This window comes from Furipterus horrens, unplaced genomic scaffold (genome assembly GCF_987537825.1).
Source record: "Furipterus horrens unplaced genomic scaffold, mFurHor1.1.pri manual_scaffold_5, whole genome shotgun sequence".
NCBI lineage: Eukaryota > Metazoa > Chordata > Mammalia > Chiroptera > Furipteridae > Furipterus > Furipterus horrens.
In genome coordinates, this window is record NW_028327175.1 from 86981128 (window position 1) to 87007442 (window position 26315).

The 26315-nt window shown below is 40.1% G+C and overlaps 1 long non-coding RNA gene across 1 annotated transcript; it reads left to right on the forward strand.

Moving 5' to 3' along the window:
• Positions 1 to 531: 531 nt before the first annotated feature.
• Positions 532 to 25926, forward strand: LOC150008897 (uncharacterized). The gene is made up of 4 exons (XR_016511346.1): positions 532 to 573; positions 21287 to 21404; positions 24678 to 24796; positions 25746 to 25926. It is a non-coding gene; the product is annotated as an uncharacterized LOC150008897 (long non-coding RNA).
• The last annotated feature ends 389 nt before the right edge of the window (positions 25927 to 26315 follow it).

Here is a 26315-nt window from a genome sequence, read left to right on the forward strand (position 1 = left end):
CTTTCACAGCAGCTGCCAGGTTCCAAGTTGCTTCAGAGCCTTCAGCTAAGTTTGAACGGCTCTCAGAACTTTTGGACCCCTAGATGGGTTGTTTCAATTACACGTGAGGAATAACCTCTCGTTGAGATGACTCTATTTGGGGATATAATGTTTACAAATTTAAGAATAATGTTTAGGTGGATTAGGTAATGACATAGGGAAATGCCCATTATATTTTTATGTGGAAAACTCGGGTTGCAAAATCACATAGAAATTCTGATCTCAAACTGTAAAAATAAAGGAAATTTTTAAATGGAAAGAAATGCGCCAAAACATTTACAGTAGCTATGGTGATAAGAATTATGGGTTTTTGTTTTCTTTGTAATTTTCTGATTTTCCAGATATTCTCCATTGACATGTATTTTATAATCAGTAAAATGTTATTTTAAAACTTAATGCTTTTTCAATTAGGTGTTCAAAAGAACTATTTTATTTCAGAATAATAGCTCCAAAATTAACTACAAATAAATAATAGTATTCTCTTGACTTTCTTAGGAGCTGGTGTCATGACTTTCAAGCCAAGATTTTCCTCAGGTAAGCAAATAGGAATCCTATGTGTAACTAAGTGTAGATCTAAAATTACACTGGAACTATTATATACAAAAAGAGTAACCTCAACTTTTGAGGGATGGACAGAACACTTTTGAATTATCTTAATAATTTACAATCCATTAAAGGAACTAATGTCTGTCTTCATCACCCCCAAACCTAATACAGAAAGAGCCCCCCCTTTTGTAGTAGCTAAGGGTATCAAAGTACTTATCCTACTGAATGATTGTATTGATCTGTATTCATTACTGTAATTGTTTTTGTCTGTCTTCTATCAGAGTATAAGTGCCAACCAGAGCAGGGAGCATACCGTATTAATTTGTTTTGATGACCCAGATCTAGTAAAATGCCTAATATATAGTGATTTCCACATAAAAATTTTGTTGAATGAATGGCAGCACCTAATTTTTTAAAAATTTAATTGGAAGGATTGATAAAAATAAATGAAAGTGCACAAAATGTAAATGTACATATCAGTGAATTATCACAAACACAACTTAGAACACCCCTTTAAGAAATGCAATACTGTCAGTTCTTTAGAAATTTCTTTTGTACCCCCTCCCAAATTCTAAAACCTCTCGCCAAATTAACCACAATCATGAGTTCTTACACTATGGTTTAGATTTAACTTTATATGGATTGAATCTTGTGGTATGCTGTATTCTTTTGCTCAAATTTATGTTTGTGAAATTTATGGTTTTTTGTTTTTGTTTTTTGCATATAACTCTTTTGGTGCATCAGTTTATTTCCATATGAATATACAACTGTCTCAGCAAAATCTTCTTTTCTCTGCTCTGTAATGCTACTTCTTTTGTGGGATAAGTGTCCATACATGTGTGGGTTTGTGGGGCCTTTATTCTGTGACACTGACTTATTTGTCTTTGTGCCAACACATATTGTCTTAACGGAAATCACTTTATAATAAGTCTTCATATTTAGTGGTACAGGTCCTCTCACTTTATTTAACAGATTCTTGGCTGTTCTTGACTTTCTGTATAAACTTGAGAATCAACTTGTCAGTTTCCATAAACTGGGATTTTGATTGGGATTGCATTGTATCTATAGATTATTTTGAAAAGATGTTGTATTTGTAATATTGAGTCTTACAATTCATGAGCATGGCATATTCCTCCATTTATTTAGTTCTTCTTTAATTTTTTTCAAAATTTTATAGTTGTCTGCCTATAGGTCTTACATATATTTTGATAGGTTGATTTCAAGATACTTGGGTTTTTTTATGTTTTTATAAATTATACCTTTTAAAACATTTATTTTACTCTTGGTTGCTATTATATTGTAGTACAATTATTTTTGTATATTAGTCTTGAATAGACAAACTTTGTTTAAAATATGTTCTACTGATTTATCTGTTATCTAAGATTTTGTGCATAGACAATTATATCATCCATCAATAATGAGTTTTATTTCTTCCTTTCTAATCTTTATATCTTTTATTTCTTTTTCTTGCCTTATTACATTGGTTAGGACCTTTATACAAAAAGAAGACGCAATAGTGGGAGTCCTTGTTTTGTAGTTAAGTTTTTGCCTCCCAAAAGATATGTTGAAGTCCCAAACCTCAGTATCTGTGAATGTGGTCCTATTTGGAAATAGGATCTTTACAAGTATGATCAAGTTGAGATGAGGTCATACTGGAGTAGGGTGTGCCCTATTCCAAGTGACTGGTATCCTTATAAAAGACACATACAGAAGAAGACACCAGGGGAAGACAGAGACAGAGATTGGAGTGATGTGTCCATAAGGCAAGGATGTCAAAGATTGCTGACAACCACCAGAAGCTAGGAACAGGCAAGGAAGGATCCTCCTCTAAAGCCTTCAGAGAGAACATGGCCCTGCTAGCCTCCAGAACTGTGAGACAATAAATTTCTGTTGTTTTAAGCAATCCAGTTAATGGTAGTTTGTTATGGCAGCCCTAGGAAACTAATGAACTTGTGTTGGTCCCAATCCCAGGGGGAAAGCTTTCAATATTTTATCAGTAAGACTAATATTTGCTAAAGGTTCTTTCGGGAGGGGATATCCTTTCCAAGCTTAAGAAAATTCCTTTGTAGTCTTAGTTTGTTAAGAATTTTTGTCATGAATTTGATCAACATTACTATTGAAATCAACTGAAATAATCAGATGATACTTCCTTATTCTGTTAATGGTGTTGAATTGCATTGGTTTTCAAATTTTAATCCAACCTTGCATTCTGGAATATACACATGTATTGGCCTTTTAATGTATTATTTTTAAGTATATTATGTTGATTATGCTGTTACAGTTGTCCCAATTTCTTCCTTTGTCCCCCTCTGCCCAATAACTCCCTTCCTTCCAGTGATCTCCCACTTTAGTTCATATTCATGGGTTGTGTGTGTAAGCTCTTTGGCTTCCATCTTTCCTATGCTATTTTTAACACCCCTCTCTCTATTTTGTTCCCACCAATTATGCTTCTTAATCCCTGCACCATTTCCCCTATTCTCACCCTTCCCCCTCTCAGCTGATAACCCTCCAAATGATCTCCATACCTATGATTCTACTCCTTTTCTGGTTGTTTGCTTAATTTATTTTTGTTCTTATTTTTATTTTTTAGGTTCAGATGTTGATAATTGTGAGTTTGTTGTGATTTTAATGTACATAGTTTTGATCTTTTTCTTAAATAAGTCCCTTTAACATTTCATATAATGGCTTGATGTTGATGAATTCCTTTAGCGTTATCTTGACTGGGAAGCACTTTATCTGCCCTTCCATTCTAAATGATAGCTTTGCTGAATAGAGTAATCTTGGTTGTAGGTCCTTGCTTTTCATCACTTTGAATACTTCTTGCCAGCCCCTTCTTGCCTGCAAAGTTTCTTTTGAGAAATCAGCTAATTGTCTGATGGGCAGTCCTTTGTAGGTAATTGATTTTCTCTTGCTGCTTTTAAGATTCTTTATCTTTCACCTTTGGCATTTTAATTATGATGTGTCTTGGTGTGGTCCTCTTTGGGTCCAACTTGTTTGGGACTCTCTGTGCTTCCTGGACTTGTATGTGTTTCCTTCACCAAATTAGGGAACTTTTCTTTAATTTTTCAAATAAGTTTTCAATTTCTTGTTCTTGCTCTTCTCGTGCTGGCACCCCTATGATTCAGATGTTGGTATGTTTAAAGTTGTCCCAGAGGTTACTAAGCCTCTCTTCATTTTTTTGCATTCTTGTTTCTTTTTGTTCTGGTTGAATGTTCATTTCTTCTTTTTGTTCTAAATCATTGATTAGAATCCCAGCTTCCTTCCCTTCACTGTTGGTTCCCTGTATATTTTTCTTTATTTCACTTTGTGTAACAACCTTCATTTCTTCCTTTTTTTCCCCCATACTCTATGAGTTCTCTGAGCATCCTTATTACCAGTGTTTTGAACTCTGCACCTGATAGATTGGCTGTCTCCATTTCATTTAATTATTTTTCTTGGGTTTTGTTCTTTTCTTTCATTTGGGCCATATTTCTTTGCCTCCTCAATTTGACAGCCTCCCTGTGTTTGTTTCTGTGTATAGGTGGAGCTGCTTTACTCTCTGTCTTAACAGTTTGTCCTGTGTAGCAAAGGCGCCTGTAAATTGTGTGGGGCAGAGCCTTACGTAATTGCCAGGGCGGGGCAACACACTTCACCGATTTGTGGCTCTGTTTGTGGTGGGAGGCTCAAAGAGGGGACAATGCTGCTGCCTGGCTTCTGGTGATTTGCCCAGCTCTCGCCCTATTTCAGTCACTTTACCCACTTCCCATATGTGATTGGCACCCTTCCAATTGCTGCCCTGAGTTTAGCATACATTCTAAGGCCATGCGGGCCCTTTAAGCGGTAAAAAATTCAGCAGTTTCTTCTGCTGCCCCAGCCCATTCTGGTTTTTACAGCCGGAGATAATGGGAATTTACCTTCCCAGTGCTGGAACCCTGGGCTGTGGGGTCTGACCTGGGCTGGGATCGCTTTCTCCCAATTTATCCTTATCAGTTTTTATCCACCACATGTGAATGTGGGACCATCAGTTCCTCGGCTGCCACCATCTCCAATTACATCGGGGAACACAATTTTCACTGAGTTAGATCTGACCTTTGTTTTTGACTGCCTTTTGGCATCTGAATCCAAAAATGATCCCAGTTTTTCTCTACCACGTCAACTTTTTAAGGTACAGGATACCCTCCCTTTGTCCCAAAAATCATACAAAATGTACATACAAAGGAAAATAAAGAAAAAAATTACCTGAATATACTGTTTATTTAGAGTTATTTTATTCATATAAATGCTATATATTGTTACTGTAAGTCAAATTGTGTACAAGTAGTCAAGTTTACCACACATATGTATTAAGGTATTTTATCTTATCAAACGACATGCTAGGAAATGCCAAAATGAAATACTTGAAACAGTCTCCTTCAGTTGGCAAAGCTTTAACAAATTGCTTCATGAGACCCAGTTTTATATGCAGAGGTGGGAATAGAATGTTCTTTCTGTCAACAAGTGGCTCATGTAGAATGTTTGGATCACCAGGTTTGAGGTCAGATCTTGGAGGCCAATTTGACTCCACCCAATGCTTCCCATGGGCTCTGCTGTCCCACATACACAGAAAACAGGGATACTTAGTGTATCCACATTGCTGACCGAGAAGGAAGCAGATCATTTGAAGGTCAACACAGGTGATCCAATTGTGCTTGTGATATTGCAACACATCCATGACTCTCTTTATGTCTTCCTTCATATTCTTCACGAAAGCAAACTGAATGGCCAATTGGGACTGCACCAAATAAATTGCCATTGTGGAGGAGGACACACTTCAAGCTCTGCTTTGAGCTATCAATGAACAGTCGCCATTCAGTTGTTATAGATTGGAATTCCCAATTCCTACATTAAACCATGTATGTTATGGCACTACACAAAGCCACCATCACTTCAAAAGTACTGCAGAAATGCATTTACTCTTTATCAAAAGTAGGATGCCTTTGCTCCTTTTTCAAGCAAGTTTTTCTCATGGAGTCTTGATGCTAGGAGTTCTGAAGACTTTTTGGATAGTCCCAAATCTCGTGCCAAATCATTCAACTCCTGCTGATCAAATCCCTTACGAACTGAGTCATCTCCATTTTCAAAATCTTCATTGTTGCTGTCACTTCTTCACCATACTCCTGTTTTTCGAAACAGTGGTTCAGTGAAAACTGGCACTATTTCATCTGAATGAGGCACTGGGTGTATAGCTGATGGTAGACTAAGATACTCTATTTTACATTTATTTTTCTTGTTATATCCTGACGTTTTCACTATACAAAAGGAACAGTTACTTGAATGATCTCTGGGCTCTCTTCAAACCATAGGTATACCAAATGGCAATTTATCACATGTTCCCTTCGTCCACATCCGTAAACTCTTGACACACTGCTTGCACACCTTGTGAGGGGCCCAAGACTTATCTTGATCACCAAGTTTTACTTTAAAATATGAAAAATAGGCTTGCCTGACAAATGCACTGTTTGTCCTTTGACTGGGAATGGTGAAACTGCCACAGATAGAACAAAACGAATCAGGGTTGTTTAGGCACTTACAACGAGAAATAGCAAAGGCAGACATGATCTGAAGGAAAGGAAATAAGTACGTATGTAAATAAAAAAAATAAATTCTGCTAACTCCTTGTATACAGACAAGAATTTGGACTACACTTTGTAATAAGATTCACTATATAGAGCGGCACACAATCTCTCACCACACTCTCTCATGTGTAACAGAATAGCCTAGACAAGTATGAACCCATCACTGGTCTCCAAGGTCATCCCTCAGCCCTCCCCACTTGAGGGAGGTTTGCTCTCAGCCAATAGAAGAGCACTAGTACTTCCCTCAATCCAGGCTCAATCCAGTCTAGAGTGGTTGCATTAAGATACGCAGTTCAGAAAAAACTTGACGTGATAGAACAAAACTAACTGCAGTTTTGAAATCAGCATGCCTATTTAAGTCTGAAACAGCTGAAAAATTGAACTCAACTGGAATTATGTTAAAAATTGTTCCCCTGTGTTATCTGAGCCACACCCCCTCTCTGCCCAGTCTCTGAAACTCCACCCTTCCAACCCCTCTGGATGAATGTGGCTTCTTTAAATCCTTGGTTGTTGGACTTCCATACAGCTCGATTTTCTGATGGTTTTAGTAGTTACTTGTTTTTGAGATCTGACTGTAATTCTTTCTATGGTTTCGCGAGGAGGCCATGTGTGTCTAACTACGTCTCCATCTTGCCTGGAAGTCTCTGGCCTTTTAATATAATACTGCATATGATGAGCTCATTTCTTTTTTTTAACCACCTTACAAAAAACCAGGAAAAGGGGCATTTCTCCTGAAGTTTAGGGAAAAAAATTGTAGAAGTGTGGCTCTGGCTTTCCAATTCAGACCAAGCTACCATATTTTTCACACTACAAGATGCACCTGACCATAAGACGCATCTAAGTTTAGAGGAGGAAAACAAGAAAAAAAAAAAATCTGAACCAAATGGTGCACTAAAATATTTAATAAAATATAACAGAATAATATTTCAACCATGTAAAGTGAACAGCAGTCAACAGCAGTATTAAGAACCATCATCACTGTCATTAAAAAATGAAGAGAGACTTTAAGGTTCAAGTACTCTTCTAGTTTTCTGGGGACCCCGGGATCTCATCATTGCTAGTGTCAGAATTTATGAAGCTCAGTTGCTCACAATCACTGATATGACTTTCTTCCCTATCTTCATACTGACCAGATGCCCTGAGATTCAGCAGTGAAGTGGGACATTTAAGTCTCCCCAGGGGTTTGGCATGGGCCTACTGCTTCCTCTTCTAACAGCTGTTGCCACCACTGACAGGTCAGGTAATACACGTCATGGTCTGTGATGCAATATTTGCTCGATAATATGCACAGACATTTTACCCCCACTTTTGGGGGAAAAAAGTGCGTCTTATGGAGTGAAAAATACGGTAATTACCAAAGTCCCATTTTGATGTTTGTGGTAAGCTTACTAATCTTATATTTAGATATTTGCATCTATATTTGTAAGTCAAACCAGTCTGTAATTTTCCTTTCTTGGAATTTCTTGTGACTTTACCTCAGGGTTATTCTGGCCCTTTAACATGAATTGGCCATTGGTAGTTGTCTTTTCTGTGCTTTGAAAGGATTTTCATTACCATCATTTCTTCTTCCAATGTTTGTTAGAAGCCCTCTGGATCTGGAATATTCTCTACTGTGAAGTTGTAAATTATAAATTTAATTTTTTTAACTGTAGAAGGATTAATAAGGTTTTCTATTCTGTCAATTTTTACACATATTCTTTTTAAGAAATTTACCTAATTCATTTATATTTTAAAGTTTAGTAAATAACTGAACTTTTCATTTATTTTTTTACAATTTTATAGGTCTGCAGGACCTATAGTAAAAGTCTTCTGTTTTATACTTGACATTGGTTATTTCTTTTTTCTTTGTCCTGTACAGCTTCACCAAGGAAGCAGGTGAAGATAATACATTTTATTTTATTTTACTAGCTTATGTTTTAAATTTTATTATTTCCTTCCTTCTACTTTCTTTGAGTTTACCTTACTGTTGCTTTTTTATCTACTTGAAATAGACTCTTAATTTATAGTTTTCAGGCTTTTCCCTTTTAAATTGTTCAATTGAAATAATAAAATCTTCCTTAAGAAGCACAACTTTCAATGATCCCCACCAGTTTTGATCTGTAGTATTTTCACTGTCATTCAGGTGAAAATATTTTCTAACTTACACTTATATTTCTTTTTAGATCCATGTGTTATTTAGAAGTGTAGTACATTATTTCCAAAACATGACTTTTTAAATTTTTTTATGCTATTACAGTTGTCCCAATATTTCCCCCTTTGCCCCCCTTCCCTCAACTCTCCTTTCCCACAGTCAACCCCCACACCATTGTTCACGTCCATGGGTGATGTATATGCGAAGTATGTCTGGAAAAAGTCCAGCTATTGTTAATATAACAAGAATGGTTTGCACAACGTCAGTGTAACCTGGCAGCCAAGGAGAGTGGACTGGAATGCGCATGCATGAACAATGACGACTTCACTGTACTAGTCAGTGGATATGGTAGACGTCGCTGAGTGAGCACATGTACTGTGTGACTGTTGCATTAAAAATGACTCCAGCAAGTAGGGCAACAAATCTGCATCAAATTTCATGTTAAGCTTGAACATTCCTCTACAGAAACTATTTGGACGACTCAGAAGGCCATAGCTATGGGCAACTGGTGATTGGCAGCTTCATCACAACACGCGCACTCATGCACACATCTTGTGGAGAGTTTTATTTTGTGAAACATAAATCACCCAAGTGACTCAGCCCCTGTACAGCCCAGATTTGGTGCCCTGCAATTTCTGTCTTTTCCCAAAATTAAAATCACCTTTGAAAGGGAAGAGTTTTCAGACTGTTGAGATTCAGGAAAATATGACAGAGCAGCTGATGGTGATTAGGAGAACTGTGTGAAGTCCCAAGGTGTGTGCTTTGAAGGAGACTGAGGCATCATTGTCCTATGTACAGTGTTTCTTGTATCTTATATATTCTTCAATAAATGTCTCTATTTTTCATATTACATGGCTGATACCTCTATACAGACCTCATATGTTCTTTAACTAATTCCTTCACCTTCTTTCAATCAGTTCCCACCACCCTTCTCCCCTCTTACAGCTGTCAGTCTGTTCCTTGTTTCTGTGCCTCTATTTTACTTGCTAGTTTATTCTGTTCCTTAGATTCCAGTTATAAGTGAGATCATATGGTATTTTTCTTTCATTGCCTCATTTATTTCACTTAGCATAATAGTCTCCATTTTCATCCATGCTGTCACAAAAGGTAAGAATTCCCTATTTTTTACTGATGCATAGTATTTCATTGTGTAGATGTACCAGTTGTTTTTTTTAACCTACTCATCTACTGAAGGGCACATAGGCTGTTTCCAAATTTTGGCTATTGTAAGTAACTGCAATGAACAAAGGGGTGCATATATTCTTCTGAATTGGAGTTTTGGGATTCTTTGGATATATTCCCAGAAGTGGAATTGCTGGATCAAAAGACAGTTCCAGTTTTAATTTTATGAGGAAACTTCATACTGTTTTCCACAGTGGCTGCACCAGTCTGCATTCCCACCAACAGTGAACTCGGGTTCCCTTTTCTCCACATCCTCGCTAGCACTTGTTGTTTATTGATTTATTAATAATAGTCATTTTGGCAGGTGTGAGATGGTGTCCTATTGTGGTTTTAATTTGCATCTCTCTGATTGGTAATGATGTTGAGCATTTTTTCATATTTTTGTGGGCCACCTATATGTCCTTTTAAAACATTTTTTTGTTAGTGATTTCTAGCTTAGTTATATTGCAATAAGACAACATACTCATACTACCTCATTCTTTTAAAATATGTAAAAACTTGCTTTATGACATTGGACCTGACCAGTGTTGGAATTCTGCCCATTATGGATTCAGTGTTCTATATATGTCCATTATATCAAGTTTGTCAGTCCTGCCTTTCATATCTCTATCCTTATTGAATCTTTATTGGCTCATTATAAGTTACTGTGAGAAGCATGTTAAAATCTATTATGACTGTAGATTGTTTCTTCTTTAGGTGTGTAAATTTTTATGTCAAATCTAATATTATTTTTTGATGAATTGAGTTTTTTTGTCATTATGAAGTGTCATTGTTTATTTCTAGCAAGTAACTCACCATCTTTCTTTTGGTTAATGAATGCATGGTTTACCTTTTTCTATGATTCTACTTTCAGTTGTTCTGTCCTTATGCTTTAAAATTTTTTTTTAAATTTTTCAGTTACCAATGATATACAATATTATATTAGCTTCAGGTGTACAACATAGTGATTAGACATTTATGTAGCTTATAAGGAGATTACCTCAATAAATCCAGTACCCATCTTGTCCTTTTGTTTTCATCGTCGTCGGCAGCCGTCCGTCTCGAGAGACGATGGCGTAGCTTCTTGAGAGTCTATCTGCACCGCCGAGAATGGCTGTGCAGTCCGACTCGGGAGTGACAATCCCTGCCACACTTGTTACAGGTGAAGGCAGATGGCCGCTGTTGCTGCTGTTGACGCTGCTTCCGCCTCGATCTTTTCTGGACCGCCTCCTCGTTGCGCGCAGCCTCTGCACGTGACGTACCTTGCCTGACCGCGAGCCTCCAGGCTAGGCGGTCGTCTGCTTGAACTTCCCATGTGTTGAGATTGATGGAGCATTGTGTCATGTCCTTTTTGCAGATGTCTTTGAACCGCAGTTTTGGGCGCCCTGTCATCCTCTTGCCTTCTGCTAGCTCGCCGTAGAGGAGGTCTTTGGGGATACGGCCTGCATCCATTCTTTTGACATGGCCGAGCCACCTGAGGCGTCTCTCGCTAAGAACTGCATGCAAACTGCTCATATTGGCTCGCTTCAGCACCTCGGTGTTGAGGACCTTATCCTGCCAGGCGACATGCAGGACGCGTCGCAGGCACCTCATGTGGAAGCTGTTGAGTTTCCTTTCGTGCCTTGCGTAGGTGGTCCACGTCTCGCTGCCATAGAGGAGAGTGCTGAGTACGCAGGCTTGGTAGATGCGCAGTCTGGTTTTCTCAGTGAGGCTGGAATTGTTCCACGCTCGCTGGTTCAGTCTGGCCATAACTGTGGCTGCCCTGGCGATTCTCCGGTTGACCTCCAAGTCGACTGACAGAGAGCTCGAGATGGTGGACCCGAGGTAAGTGAAGTCGTTGACAACCTCCAGGGTGTACCCATCGATGGTGATGCATGGGGGAGTCCCCGTGCCTTGAGCCATAACATTCGTCTTCGTCAGGCTGATGGCTAGTCTGAACTCCTTGCATGCGTGGGAAAGGCAAGTGACTAGCTGCTGGAGTCCCTCTTCGGAGTGTGATGTCAAAGCTGCGTCGTCGGCGAAGAGCATCTCACGGATGAGCACCTCTTTGACTTTGTTCTTGGCTCGTAGACGGGCCAGGTTGTAGAGCTTGCCATCGGATCTGGTGTGAATGAAGACACCCTCGCTGCAGTCCTTAAAGGCGTATTGGAGGAGCATGGAGAAGAAGATTCCGAACAGCGTAGGCGCGAGGACGCAGCCCTGCTTTACTCCGCTGCTGACTGGGAAGGCCTCAGAGGTTGCGCCGTTGTAGGACACCGTGCTGTGCATGTTGTCGTGAAAGGACATGACCACAGCAAGCAGATGTGGTGGACAGCCAATCTTCCGTAGCAAGCTGAAGAGACCGCTTTGACTGACCAGATCAAACGCCTTCGTAAGGTCGATAAAGGCGAGGTAGAGTGGTTTATGCTGCTCGTGACACTTCTCCTGCAGCTGGCGTAGGGAGAAGATCATGTCCACTGTTGAACGGCCAGCTCTGAAGCCACACTGGGACTCTGGGTAGACGCGGGAAGCAAGGGTCTGCAGGCGGGCAAGAGCGACCCGGGCGAATACTTGGCCGACGACGCTGAGGAGAGAGATGCCCCGGTAGTTGTTGCAGTCACTGCGGTCTCCTTTGTTCTTGTACATGGTGATAATGTTGGCGTCTCTCATATCCTGGGGGATGTAACCCTCCTTCCAGCAGAGACAGAGTAGATGGTGGAGCGGCTGTAGCAGGACTGGTTTCCCGCTCTTTAGGATTTCTGGAGGGATTCCGTCGCTTCCTGGTGCTTTCCCGCAAGCGAGGCGGTCGATGGCTTTGCTGAGCTCTGCCGCAGTAGGTGGGGTGTCTAGCTCCTCCATGACTGGTAGGTCTGGGATGGCGTTAAGAGCAGTGTCTGTTACGGTGTTCTTCGTTGCGTACAGCTCGAGGTAGTGCTCGGTCCACCGCCGCATTTGCTGTTCCTGGTCAGTGATGACCTCACCTGTCTTGGACTTAAGGGGGGCGATCTTGGAGGGGATTGGGCCTGTTGCCTTCTTGATACCCTCATACATTCCTCGTGCGTTGCCTATATCGGCGGCTTCCTGAATGCTTCTGCACAGGTTTAGCCAATAGGTGTTGGCACAGTGGCGGGAGGTCTTCTGGACTTTGTTGCTGGCAGCCCGTAGGGCTTGAAGTGTAGTGGGAGTGGGCGTGGCCTTGTAAGCCAGTAGGGCCTTCCTCTTAGCCTCGATCACGGGTTCCATTTCTTCCCAGTGAGCCTCGTACCAGTCAGCGTTCTTCCGCTCTTTCTTCCCGTAAGCAATAATGGCGGAGTTGTATATGGCGTCGTGGAGACGTGGCCAATTGGATTCGATAATGTCATCTGCCGCCACTCCCTCGCCGAGTGCATCTTCCATCTTGTTGATGAATTGCTGGGTCTTAACTGGGTTGCTGGCACAACTGGTGTTGATGCGTGGGCGACCCTTCATCTTGGAGTGGTGCAACCTCTTCGGCATTATGCGCACCTTGCTTACCACGAGGGCATGGTCCGTGTCGCAGTCTGCACTGTGGTAGCTGCGGGTGAGGAGGGTGCTGCCAATATCCGTTCTTCTGGTGATGACGAGGTCAAGCTGGTGCCAATGGCGGGAGCGGGGGTGCCTCCATGACACCTGGTGGATCTCTTTGCACTTGAAGAATGTGTTTGTCACGCACAGGCCGTGGTGACACGAAAGCTCAAGCAGTCGCTGACCATTCTCATTGATCTTTCCTCTCCCAAAGTTTCCAAGGCAGGTGGGCCAGGCCATGTGGTCGGCTCCTACTCTTGCGTTGAAGTCTCCAAGGAGATAGAGAGCGTTACTTCTGGGAATCTTGGATAACGCTTCGTCCAGTGCATGGTAGAACTGTTCTTTCTCTTCGATGGTGGCGCAGAGGGTTGGGGCGTACGCGCTAAGAATGCTGACTGGGCCGAAAGTTGTTGACAATCGGAGGGTAAGTAATCTCTCTGTGCCTCCTGTGGGTGGCTCTATGGAGTTAACAAGCGTGTTCTTCACAGCGAACCCGACACTGTGCTGTCTTGGTTGGTCCGGAGACTTCCCTTGCCAGTAGAAGGTGTAGTTGGTTTCTCTGATAGTTACGTTGTCGGCCAACCGGGTCTCCTGTAGAGCCGCAATGTCGATGTTTAGTCGTGCCAGTTCCCTGTCGATGACGGCGGTTTTCCTGGCACCATTGATCCACAGAAGGTCTGCAGTAAGTCCGGGACACATGGTCCTGATGTTCCAGCTAGCGAGGCGAAGAGCCGGAGGCTTCTTTCTTGTTGTTTGCTTGGAATTAACTGGTGCGGGTGTTTTGTGGCCCACTTTTCGAGAGGCGCCTCTCTGATCCCCACGCACCCAGTGGGGCAGGCGAGCCATGGCGAGACAGCACCTAATTGGCTGGGGCTGCCCAGCTTGAGGCGGGCGGTAGCTGTCCAGTGAGGTGCGATGACCTCTCCCACCGTCAGAGGAGACCCCTGGCGCTCGTTTCCTTCGCCAATTGGATGAGCTTATAACCGGTATCTGTCTCCTCCCGTGTTGAGTCGACATCTTGCAATGACGCTGGAGTGTCCTCTCCAGTGAAACTGAAGCTACAGAGCCTGGGCAGGGTGATATGGAGGGTCTGCTGTTGCCCATGCAGCAGACCCCCCCTCTCTTCGCAGCTGAAGGGTCCAAGGGAAAGACAGAGTCAATACAGCTTGGCTTCAGGTGCGCCGCAGGAGTTGCCGGTGTTGACTACAATGTCAAACCGCCTTAGGGACTCCGGCTCCGGATTTTCTGTCAGGGTTTACTCCCTTAGCCTTTCCCCTGAAGAGGTATGCCGCAAGGCAGCGGAGGTTTTTTGGAGTCAGAGTTTTCCTTCTGACTGTTTTCATATATCTCTTGTAAATAACATAAATTGGTTTTTAATGAACTTTGATCATCTTTATCTTAAATAAAATATATTTAAGATATTTATAGCTTATTTACATTAATATATTTACTTGTATGCTTTGATTTAAATCTAATATCTTAATATTTTCTTTCTGTTGGCCCCCTGTGTTATGTTCCTTTTTCTCTCATTTTTTGCCTTATTCTGATTTGATATAACAGAATTTAGTAGTCTGTATCCCTCCTCTACTAATGTGATAATTTCTTATTCCTCTTTCAGTTATTATAATATATTAAAGATTACAGCATGATTCTTGATTTTTCAAAGGCTATTGTTATCTGTTACTGTTGGTGTCTTTCTGAATAATACAAAACCCCAGGACACTACCTCCATTTGCCTTTTCTGGAATGTTATGCAATTATTGTCATATATTTTATTTGTACCTCCACAATGCATTATCATTATTGCCTAATAAAGTCATAGGCATTTAGATTTATCCACATATTTATTTTATCATTGCTCTTCATTACTTCCTATATTTCTGACTTTTATAAATCATTTTCCTCTTGTCTGAAGAACTCCATTTGATATTTCTTTAAGAGCTAGTTTGCTGGTGAGAAATTATTTTTGTTTCTCTGAACATGTATGTCATTCTGGATGAATATTTTTGTCCAGCATAAAATTAGCAGTATGGTGTATTAGTTCTTTTGACTTCTAACTTCTATTATTTCTGTTGATAAATCTATTAGTCTATTTTTTCCTCCATCGAAGGTAATGTCTTTTTTCTTTTCTTTTCTTTTATAGTTTGGAGTATTTTAATATTTCCTCTTCTATATTTGTTTTTTTAAGCAGGTTTATTAGAACTTGCTTAAGTGTGTACTTCTTTTTATTCATCCTACTTGGGATTCATTGGGCTTCTTGACTCTGTGACTTGATGTCTTTGACCAATTTTGGAAGTTTTTCAGTCATTAACTCTTCAACAGCCACCTATAATCAATCTCACTACCTGATACAGTTACTTTCATTTGTGTGTATTCTTGTATAGTCTCTTTCACTTATTTAAAAAAAAAAATTGAAGTGATACAGTGTGAATCATAGTGTAAAATTGTACAATTAAAATCAGTGATAAAATGTAAAACTAAATATTAAATATATGTATTTTGTATTATATGTAGGCAAATGTATTGATTATCTGTTGGTTGTTATCTTGTGTAATATCAGAATAAACAAGAGTGGTATAATATTTTAGTAGCTTCTTTTTATTGAAATAGTTTAGATTCATTAAACATAGACCATTATGTTTATTAATGATTTATGAGTATTAGAGAGTGTAGTTTTATTCTATTTAATTTTTTCCTAGTTATCAGAGTAAGTTTTAGATTTCCGCTACTTGTAAAGTAATTGTGTCTCCCAAAGATACATTTCAGTGTTTTTGAAAGCCCTTGATTTTTGTTCACTGTCAACTTTTCCCTTCATTTATGTAAATAACATCTTAGTTGAGTCAAATACTACCTTCCCCTCAAACTACAATGTAACTAGCTCAAATACTTTTGTTAAATTAAGTTCATGATTAGCAAATAAATACATACAGCTTTTATTATTTACTAGCTATTTGACTGATGAGTTTTCCCCTGGGAAATGTCTTTCAAGTATTGGATGTGGAAAGCATGCAGTGACTTTAGAGCCTCAGGAGGCACTAGTGTCCAATGGCTAGGACTTGGGATCAGTTTGAAGTTACTAGGCCTTTCATATTGTCCTTGCCTTTAATGTGCAGAGAAAGTTTTTCTGGAGCTAGTTACCCAAATACTCTCCTTCATGAGATGCCCCTGCCAAACTTTCAGTGACAAAATGTTCAAGGAATTAAAAAATAATCTTGCTTTTATTTGTCCACCTGGACTAGATGGGCCAACACTCTTAATAATGATGACCCCGTTCTCAGCCTCCCAGAGCTCCTTCACCAGCCAGAACAGTAGTGGTCACACTGACATGTTGTTGACACTTACTGACACTAGGCACTGGGATATCCCAATGAAGATGCAAAGATGTGTGGATCCTGTCCTCAGAAAACTTTCAAGGTAGGATGTGTACAAGAAAGAGGTTTGTTTAAGCTGTGTACCATAACATGTATTGCATCTAAGTCAATGTCCAGAGAGCATGGCTGGAAGATTCATCTTACCTTGAAAGATTGTGAAAGGGAAAACTAACTTTCATTGAGTTCCTACTGCATACAAGGCACCTTGCAAGCAATATTCCCTTTACACTTGTGAAGTAGGTATTGCTAGAAACATAAAACTGAGGGATGGAAGTTCATCTAACATTTTAACATGCACACTTCTGTGAAGTTCAAGTATGATGGAAATTTCACAAATAGTTAATAAAATGAGTGGTCAAAATATATAGTTAATTTAGGGAATGTGGAAGTGTGATGAGAAGTGGCCAGTAAGTGTATGGTTCTTGTAGAGTGAAGTAGGAGGTTGATTAAACATTGATTATATTCCAAAAATTGAGGAAAATCTATTTATGCAAGGGGGTTAAAATCTAGTTCTGTGAAGTTCTGATGATTCCTACTTCATTCAGCACTGATCTGAATGCTGAGCATATCTACCTTGATAGTTCAGTCAACCTACTTAAAAAATTCTTTGGAGACAGTATGTTATTAAATTGATCTGTATTTTTATGGTCTCTCCCAGTCACTGTTATTTACTATTCACCAAGGCTGCCAAATTTTAAACAGTTCTGGTATAAATGTTTGTTTCTAAACCTGTGCTGATAGATGTGTTTTATCTAACAGTTATGGAATCCATTAACATGAAGCACTAAAACACAAAAAGAAACTAAAGAGATTTATAAGCATATGAAATGCCCTCACCAGAGACAGTTGAAATAATAAATCCAAAGTCAAAGGAATATTTGTGAAGTTACTAGGAGCATGTTTAACTACTTGAAAACATGCTTTGTGGAACTGAATTATACTATATATTATGCTTCATTTAAGAGGTAGAATGCAAATTGATTCTCATTTATTGGTAACGAGTTCTCATTGTGTTTAAGGAAACCCTACCGTTGTAGGAGAAATCCAACTGTAAATAGTTTTGTGACATTTGCATTCTTGGTAATAGAAGTTGCCTGAATGATTTTTCTTTAAAACATTGGAAATTGGGGAAAGCTCAAGTTGTTAGTATTTTTAAGTGACATTAAAAGACTTCCAGCACTACTGTTTTACAAAAACACCCAGTTCTGAGTCCAACTGATGGTAGCAACAAGAGTCTAGAGGGCAATTTTTTCTTGGCTGCAACTTGAGCTATAATTAGCATCCTCAGAAATAAACATTCCCCCCACCAAAAAAAAAAAGTTGGCCAAGTCAAATGGTGGCATCTATCTCCTCGTTAAAACATCAGATTGACAAAGTCCATGTGTGACTCTGTTTCAAAAAGTTCCAGGTCTTTTAAACAGTGACATTCTTATCATGTTGTGCATTGGGTGCTAGCCATGGGCTAACTGTCTGTGTGGATTTCTCCTTGAATATCTTTCCCCCATCAACTGATAAGCCAGTTACTCTGAGGATTTCTGGTCATGAGCACTGCTTCAGAAAGAAAACCGATAGCACATATTTGAAATTGTTACAGAAAAGGGTCCTTCTTGTTTTGTTTGCTTGCTTGTTTGTTTGTTTTCTCATTAAAAGGTAAGTCTAAAGGCCACTGAGCTTTCAGGGTGAGATGGTTGGGGCACTAGAGTGCCAGGTTAACATGCTTTCCTTGGAGAGCAAAGATGATGCTATTATAAATATAACCTGTATTCAGTGTATTAGGGCTAACCTGTGGCCATAAAACTAGAGTCAAATATAAGATAAAAGTATAAGCCACTGTTTTCATGGCAGTCTATACAACCCAGGTATTGCATTATTTTAGGAGGGTAAACCACATTCTTAATTACTTCTTAAACATGTAGCTCTAGGTATGGGCCTATTATAGCAAATATTTTTGAGCAAATTAATGTATCCTGTATGTATTTTTTAAATAAAAAGATTAAATCCAGGAAAATAAATGGAAAAAATAAAAACATCGAAGTCCCAATTCGCCAAAGTAAATACTGTTAATATTTTGGTGTTTTTTTCTTTCAGCCTTTTGGTTATTCTTCTCATCTAACTTTGCACTTTATTTTTTCATTGAATTCAATTAACATAATGCTCTGGGATGTCTTGTATGATAACCTGTAAGTTATGAGTTTAAGACATAGTTTTGGAAGATGTAAGATGATTTACAGGAATTAAAAAGCATTCAATCTTGTCTCTGCTGTAGCAACAACAACAACAAAATTGTTTAAAAGAAAATATTTTCAAATCTTGTGAATACCACGGAGTAGTTTTCAAATGCAGCAACTGAAAATTAAATTTGAAAAGGTAGCAGGGAGAAGGAGAAAACCCAAGCCAGACAGGAAGAGCTGTGGAGACTCAGGGGTGCCTCAGCCTGCACTCTGGGTCCCTCACCTGTCCTCAGGCCACACCAGCTCCTCATAATCCTGGGCACATTGCCTCCGTGTTGCTACCACCAGCTAGGCCAGGAGGAATGTGGCAGGCAGAAATGTCCTGCCCCATCTACCCTGCTTCTAGAATCTTGTGATATCAGAACAGCAAAGGCTTTAATCCAGCACCTCTCACTTAAGAGATAAGAATGCTAAAGTCTAGGGAAGTGAAATACCAGCATGCAGGGCTGGCTCTGCCACCAGCAGCAGTGGGCCCTCCCTCAGAGTGTGAAGGGGGAGCAGCCACTTCTCTTGCTCCACAGCCAGGCTGTGCCCCCGGCAGCCACCAGAGGACTTCCAGCAGTGGTGGCCACAGTTGGCCTGTTTTCAAGCATAAGCCCAGATGGAGGTTTTTAAATAGAGGAGAAGGGGGATTTATACCTCTCTTTCTACCTATAGCACATCATAAGCTGATGTGAATGGTTCTGAAAAGCCTCTAAGGTTTCCATTCAATGAGGGAGCGTGCCAGAGAATCTTGAAAACCGTTTTCAATAACAGGACCCAATAAAGTCCTTCAAGGCTTGATGTAAATCTTGGAATTCTAGACTCTTGTGGTTTGAAGGGGCTTTATAAAGGTGATATTTTGTTATAAGTGGGTGACTTGTAAGCTACAGCTAAAAAATACCAAGCAGGTTATTAACTCCATCATCAAGAGGTAACTAAAAATGACTCTCTTCAGCTAAGTTATGGTAAAAATAGTTTTTCAAATTTTCTGAACTCTAAAAAAATAAACGGTGGGAAATTCTTTGTCACAGTGATGATTGTGTTTGCCTTGTTAAGAAGATGGGTATTGAATATGTAATTCCTATATAATCACTGAATATATAATTCTGTCAGTTCTGAATTTACCCATGTATGGTAAATTGTTGAATCATCACAAATCCCACGCCCTACCCTAACCCAATATGTAATCTCTTTTGTAATGTGACTTTGCTGTTCGTTTTATCCAGAGGTAGTGTTCATTTCTCCACCCCTTGCATTTGGGCTGGCCTTGTTTGCTTTGATTATAGGATGTAGTGGAACTGACATGGCCTCATAGCACTGCCTTTACAGTACTCCCTCACTTATCCCGGTATTACGTTCTAGAACCCCGCCCCTTCCCGCAATAGGTGAAAATCCGCGAGGTAGGAACCTTACATTTATTTTAGTGTTTATATATTTTTTAAGGCTTTATAAACCCTCCCCATACACGTATAAAGCATTCCCAGTCCCTTATTAACCTTTCCCACTCCTTTATTAACCTTTTCCACGCTTTTATAAACACTATTTATGTTCTTAAACATATTCTACACTCTTAAACCTACGTAACCTTAACAACATACGTATACAGTACCTCAAAATCCCGCGATATAGCGAAAAATCCACGATAAATAATTAAATATAATATTTTTTAAAATCCCACAGTGAGGGACTACTGTACTTCCTGGAGCTCTGGGCGAGACTGCCACATAAGGCAATGGGTCTGCTCTACAGGAGACTGAGGGGCCACGTGGACCAGAATCAGGTACCCCAGCCAGCGCCAACTGCCGGACATGTGAGGGAGGCAGACAGACTCCCAGCCTAGCCAACCAGCCAGCTCCATGCAGCAGAGTCCGTGGGCAAAAGCAAGACCAGCAAAACTGCCCAGTCAACTCACAGATGTATGAGAGATAATAAGTTGTTGCTTGAAGTCACTACATTTTGGGGGTGATTGGTTATGCAGTAATAGAAAACTGATATACACTGTCACAATCTTTTAATCTATAATTATGATATGGAGCTTATTTCCTTAAGGGAATCCTTTGCAATTCCTCTGCTATGTTCCATTTGTTCCTCAGGCAGAGATAGACTCCCTGTAATGAAAGCTCTTCCCTTCCTTAATAAAAGAATACTCTAGTCTTCCAAGATTAGTAGCAGAGAAAATCTCATAGAGGAAGGACTGCTTCTCCCTCTCTCTTGTCTCTATCACCACCCTGGCGTGGATAAATACACCATCCCCAGGGGAAGCTGGACACACACACACACACACACACACACACACATACATCACACACACACACACATCACACAGCTAAAAAGACTGGAACTAAGATTCCAGCCCAGTATACTGGCTCCAGAGTCTGTACTGTTCACAACTACACTGCTGAAAGAGTCAGGTATGGTGGCTCCTAGATGTGGCTGCCTTAGGAGCCCTCAGTACCAACGCTTCTAGTGGATTTCCTACCTTAGCTCCTTATCTAGCTTCCACCTTGCCGCTCTGGCCAGACACTGTTTTCCCTCCACAACCTAGAAAGATCCCCCTCTCTAGACTCCTAGAACCTAAGCCCAAGGGTGGGAACTTTTTCATCCCAGGTGAGTTATGTGGGGAATTCCTATCTTTAGGAGGTGGAAGATACTGTAAGTGCCTCACTCAACACACTTTCTAACTTGCCTTTGGTTTTCTTTCTTGTATAGGAGAAGCTGGAGTGCTAGAACTACATTCCCCAGGGCTTTCTTGTTCTGGTCTCCACATGTGACCTTGCTTTCACCAGGAATACATGCTGCTTGGGATTAGGGGGAAGAGATGGCAAATGTGAGCAATGTCTCTGCAGAGATATCAGATCTGCCAAGCACAATGAATGAGGCACTTGAATTTCCTGGGTCAGCTTTGCTGGAAATTTTGGAGTCTGTCTCTGGTGTCCAGGGCATGGCAGATGGCAGTGGCAGGAGAATTTCACTGGGAATAGTCCAGTGGAGTTGTTGGCCCTTTGTCCTGGCTGCTTTGAAACTGGCTGAGTAACAACTAAACCCAATTCTCCAACCTTTCCAGAAGTTCTATAAGGTACTTATTACCTTTCCATAAACTCCTCTCTGCTTCAGCTAACTAACATGGATTCTGCTGTCCGCAATCAAAAACCCTGACCAATGCAAGGTGATAACACCCCACAACCATAGGAGTGGCCCCTACAGACAAAGCACACTGAAACACAGTAGCCCAGTTGCTACATGAGTAGCTGCAAGGGCATTTCCTTTTGATTCCAATTTCCACCTGCCTGCACCGTTGGAAGAGTGAAAATTCAGCAGTCATATGGGGGAGAATAGGAGTGAGGCCATAAAACACCTGCTGCAAACAGCAAATGTTGAGTCAGGGACAGGCTGAGCCAACAACAAAGTTAACCCACAGAGACCTCCGGTCTTAGCAAAATGAGCAAGAGAATCCACACCCAAAGAGCAAGATCTAGTTTGTTGGAGAAGGAGAGCCAGGATACCAGGTCCAAATCAAGCTTCATGGACAGCATCCGGCTGGGTGAGGAATCCTTTCTAAAGGCCCTTCCCTCCTCCCACAGGCTTCCTCTTTATCCTCTTTGCCGGTAACAATGCAATGAACATGCTTTTGTTAAAAAGTTTTGGGTACTAAGTACAATCTATTTGACTGAAGATTCTTTTAACACACTCCTTCCTCTTACCCAGATTCTTCTAGCTAATTCTGAGATGCCATTTGCCATGCCTTGTGGCCTGGGTGTCTGACACTGACTCTTTAGCAGGTCTGTGTGTGTGTGTGTGTGTGTGTGTGTGTGTGTGTATGAAACTTAGAGGAGAGAGATCTAAGAGGAAATACAGGGTGTTACAGGACATGTCAGTTTTTTGGCACTTTCAGCATTTTAATTCTTCTTCAGTAAACAGGCACTGAAAAAGTCATTGCTATGAGTGACCATCTTCTTTCGTTTGCCCACATGAGAAGGCATACATGCTACCTGCATGACTACAGATTGCAGTGGATTCCAGCTGTCTACAAAAATATACAGATGAACATGCATCTAAAATATTACACTGACTTTGGTTGTTTTACATAAAATGCATGCGATCAGGATTTGTTTATATCAAATGCTCAATAAAGTATCAATTATTGCTACACATATCAGTGTTAGGTTTTTTTAGAATTTTTTTCTGCCCTTATTGTTTAGTTACCACTTAAGGGGATTTAGTCAACATTCACCATTTGGTTGTAGTTATTTCTGTTTTCTCTGTTTAAAGTTAAAATTTACAACTTTGTGACAATAAATGAAAATTTTTTTTCTCTTCCTTTCTTTTTTCAACCACTTTTTCCTTTTAAAATTCAGAACCTCTGGTCATTACCTCATGGTTTTATTTGGTAAGTTACTTTAGCTGACTAAGGTAGATTTTTACATAAGTATCAGTTATATTTATTATATAATCTTGAGTTACATACACCCCACAATTAGCACAAATATTTATAATGGAATAAAAAATACACAATAGAGCTTCCTAGATGATGTGACAGATTGAACACACTTGTCTAATCTTGCTCCCTCCTGAAACCCTGTGAAAACTACAGTAAAGAGATTTAAAAGATAAACTCACTGAGGGAGTGGATACAATAGGAGAGAAGAACGACAGCATCCCATAATTGGGAAGCAGATGCCACAGGAAACCACATTCTAAACCTGAAGTGGAGAAAGCTGAGAACAAACCTAGATTCCACGCACAGTCCTCAAAATGCAAGGCACTGGCCGCAGCAGGTACTTCTGGAACTGCAGGCAGAGGGTGGGATCAGGAGCAAAGCAAGGAGGCCTGATGAGAGGTGTTGCAGAAGCCAGTAGGCCCCACAGCGGGCTGCCCCTCCATCCTGGGAACTGCCACTCTCCCAGGCCAGCAGGGCGCTGGAGGTTTACTTCCAGCAGAGGGTAAACTGGGAGATGGCCAGGCAGGGCTAAAGGCGGGGTACCATATTTTTAAAAAGGAAAATAAGGCAAAGTTTGTGCAGTGAATGATGAGTCCTCTCAGCCTTTTATTCTATTTGACTTTCAGAATACAGGAGAGAGAAAGTATTCCAGCTGGAAACTGACCAGCCCTAGAGGAAAGACATGAAGCTGCTGATATCAAAGTTTTCCCAGCACACAGCCCAGCCAGATCACTGTACAGTGAAGCCCAACATGGATAAACCCAAACCAACCATCTCAAAACTTCCAATCAGCTTTCTGGTTCCCCATTTTAAACATAAGCTGACAGCCAACAGTTATCTAAGGGATGTTACTAACCCTAAACACAGAAGCTAAAATAAACCAACAGGGGGAAAAAAGCAATGTGGGAAAGTCAAAGAAGGAAACAAAACAAAACACCAAAAAGATAATTAATATCCTCAGAGAGTTAAGAGGAGATACTACAGTTAGAAAAAAAAATGCTATTGGCCATAAAACCTCAAACCAAAAAACAATAAAACCCAAGAACTTTCAAAGAAATAAAATAATTTTTAGAAATTAAAAGCATAATTGCAGAAATGTTATTGGATTGGAATTAGAAATGCTGAAAAAGAAAGTTGAATAAATTTTCCAGAAAAATATAGAAAGAAGACAAAGCAATGGAAATCAGGAAATTAAAGATAATAAAATTATAGAACTAGTACAGAAGTTCTAATAATAGGAGTTTCTTTAAGAGAGAACATAGAAAAAGGAGAGGAAGATGGCACTGAAATTTTTTCAAAAAAGTTTCCAAGAACTGGAGAACATGAATCTTGGCTGAATGGGCCCACTAGGTGTCCCGCATCATAAATCAAAAGTGATCTGTACCAAACACATCACCTTAAAATTTCAAAATAGGGAAGTTCTACAGGTTTCAAAAAAAGGAAAAATATCTCACATACAAAGGAGAGGGAATCAGAATTATTTCAGACTTCTCAACCGCATCACTAGAAGTTAAACAACAATGGAGAAATGAGTCCAAATTCTGAAAGAAAGTTAATTGCAGTCTAGAATTCATTGCCAGCCCAAATATCAATCAAGGGTAGAATAGAGACATTTTCAGACATGAAAGTTCTAAAACAGTTTTTCTGTGCACCCTGCCTCAGGAAGCTCCTGGAAACTGTGCCTACCAAAGCAAGGGAGTAAATGCACCGAGAAAGAGGAAGAGAAGTATATATAGTACACGGAGCTGGAACGCAGCAGCATGGTGACAGAAATCCTCAAGGTAATTGGGAATGGAATGCCAGGGACAGCTGCATGCCAGGTGAGGGGGAAATAAGTCCGACTGAAGCAGCACGACTCATGGGCTAGACATAGTCTTTTTGCTGCCTTTTTCCCTTCATGAACTTATTCAAGGCTTTGTCCCACTAAAATAAGGGAGTCCGCCAAGCATGAGACCCAGGAAACGGGGACAGTAAACTTAGGCAGAGGCAGTTCAAGGACAACAGCCACAGGAGAGTAGAGCCCTCTAGAAGGATGTTTTTGAAGAAAAAAGCAAACTGTGTGCATGTGTGTGTGTGCATACTGATAGATTAGCTAATGAAATTAATCTGTGAATGAAATGTAATGAAAGGTTTTTGGGAGGTGCAGGAAGAATTAGTAAGAAACTAATGAACACTTATAGCAAATGAAAACTCAAGGCAATTATTAATTTCAGGAAAAACAATACAACATTGAATATATTTAACACAAAATTATAATGATATTGGGAGGATGGAGGATATGAAATAGATGGATGGTGGTGTAAGCCCTGGTTGGTGTGGCTTAGTGGGTTTGGTGTCATCCTACAAACCAAAGGGTTGCCGGTTCAATTCCTGGCCAGGGCACACTCCTGGGCTGTGATTGGGGGCATGCAAGAGGCAACTGATTGATGTTTCTCTCTCACAACAATGTTTCTCTCCTTCTCTTTCTCCCTCCCTCCCCCTCTCTCTAAAAACAAATCATATTTTTAGCAGAAAACTTAAATACTCAACTCCCATAACAGAAAGTCATATAATGTCTAAAAGATGAAGCAAAGATAGCATCATTTTATATTTAGTATTACTTTATAGTAGTTAGAAATGAAATGTCATGATGTTTGCAACTTACTTTTTAAAGAAAATATGTGTGTATAGTTATACATATGCTGCTTGAAATTCTTATAATAAAATTATGGATTAAAATTTATAATCTAGAAAAACGAAGATGCATAAGCGCTGGATGCAACTGCCCAGAATGGTATCCTCTGAAGACAGAGGCCAGAGGTGTGGTGAGGACTGGGTCTGGGACTGGTGTTTTTGGTGAGAAACCTTTTAGTTGTTACTTTCTGATTTGTAAATGATGAGCATGCATCACCAAGATAAAAATAAAATTTATTTAGAAGCTTAAAGAAATAAAAAGGACTCATGGTCCAGTTGCATTCTACCACTACTATTACATGATAATGGGCAAGTCCTTAACCACAGAACACTGCAACGTTCTGAACTATGAAGAAGGTTCTATTTCAAGTCCACATCAGTGATTCTCTCACTAGACACAGGCTTATGTGTTTATTTAAACTTTGTCTTTCTTCATTAAAGGTCAAAAACTGTTTCTGGATTATCAAACTGCATTGAAGAGAAAAGTAAATCATAATGAGGATGAATTTAGCTGTCTTAGCACAAAAATTGCACTTGAACTCAGGTTTATCCTCTTCACAGTTTACAAGCAGACCTGGTCTAACCAGATTCCTAGTCTCTAACATGGAAAAAAATATGGAGTATGTG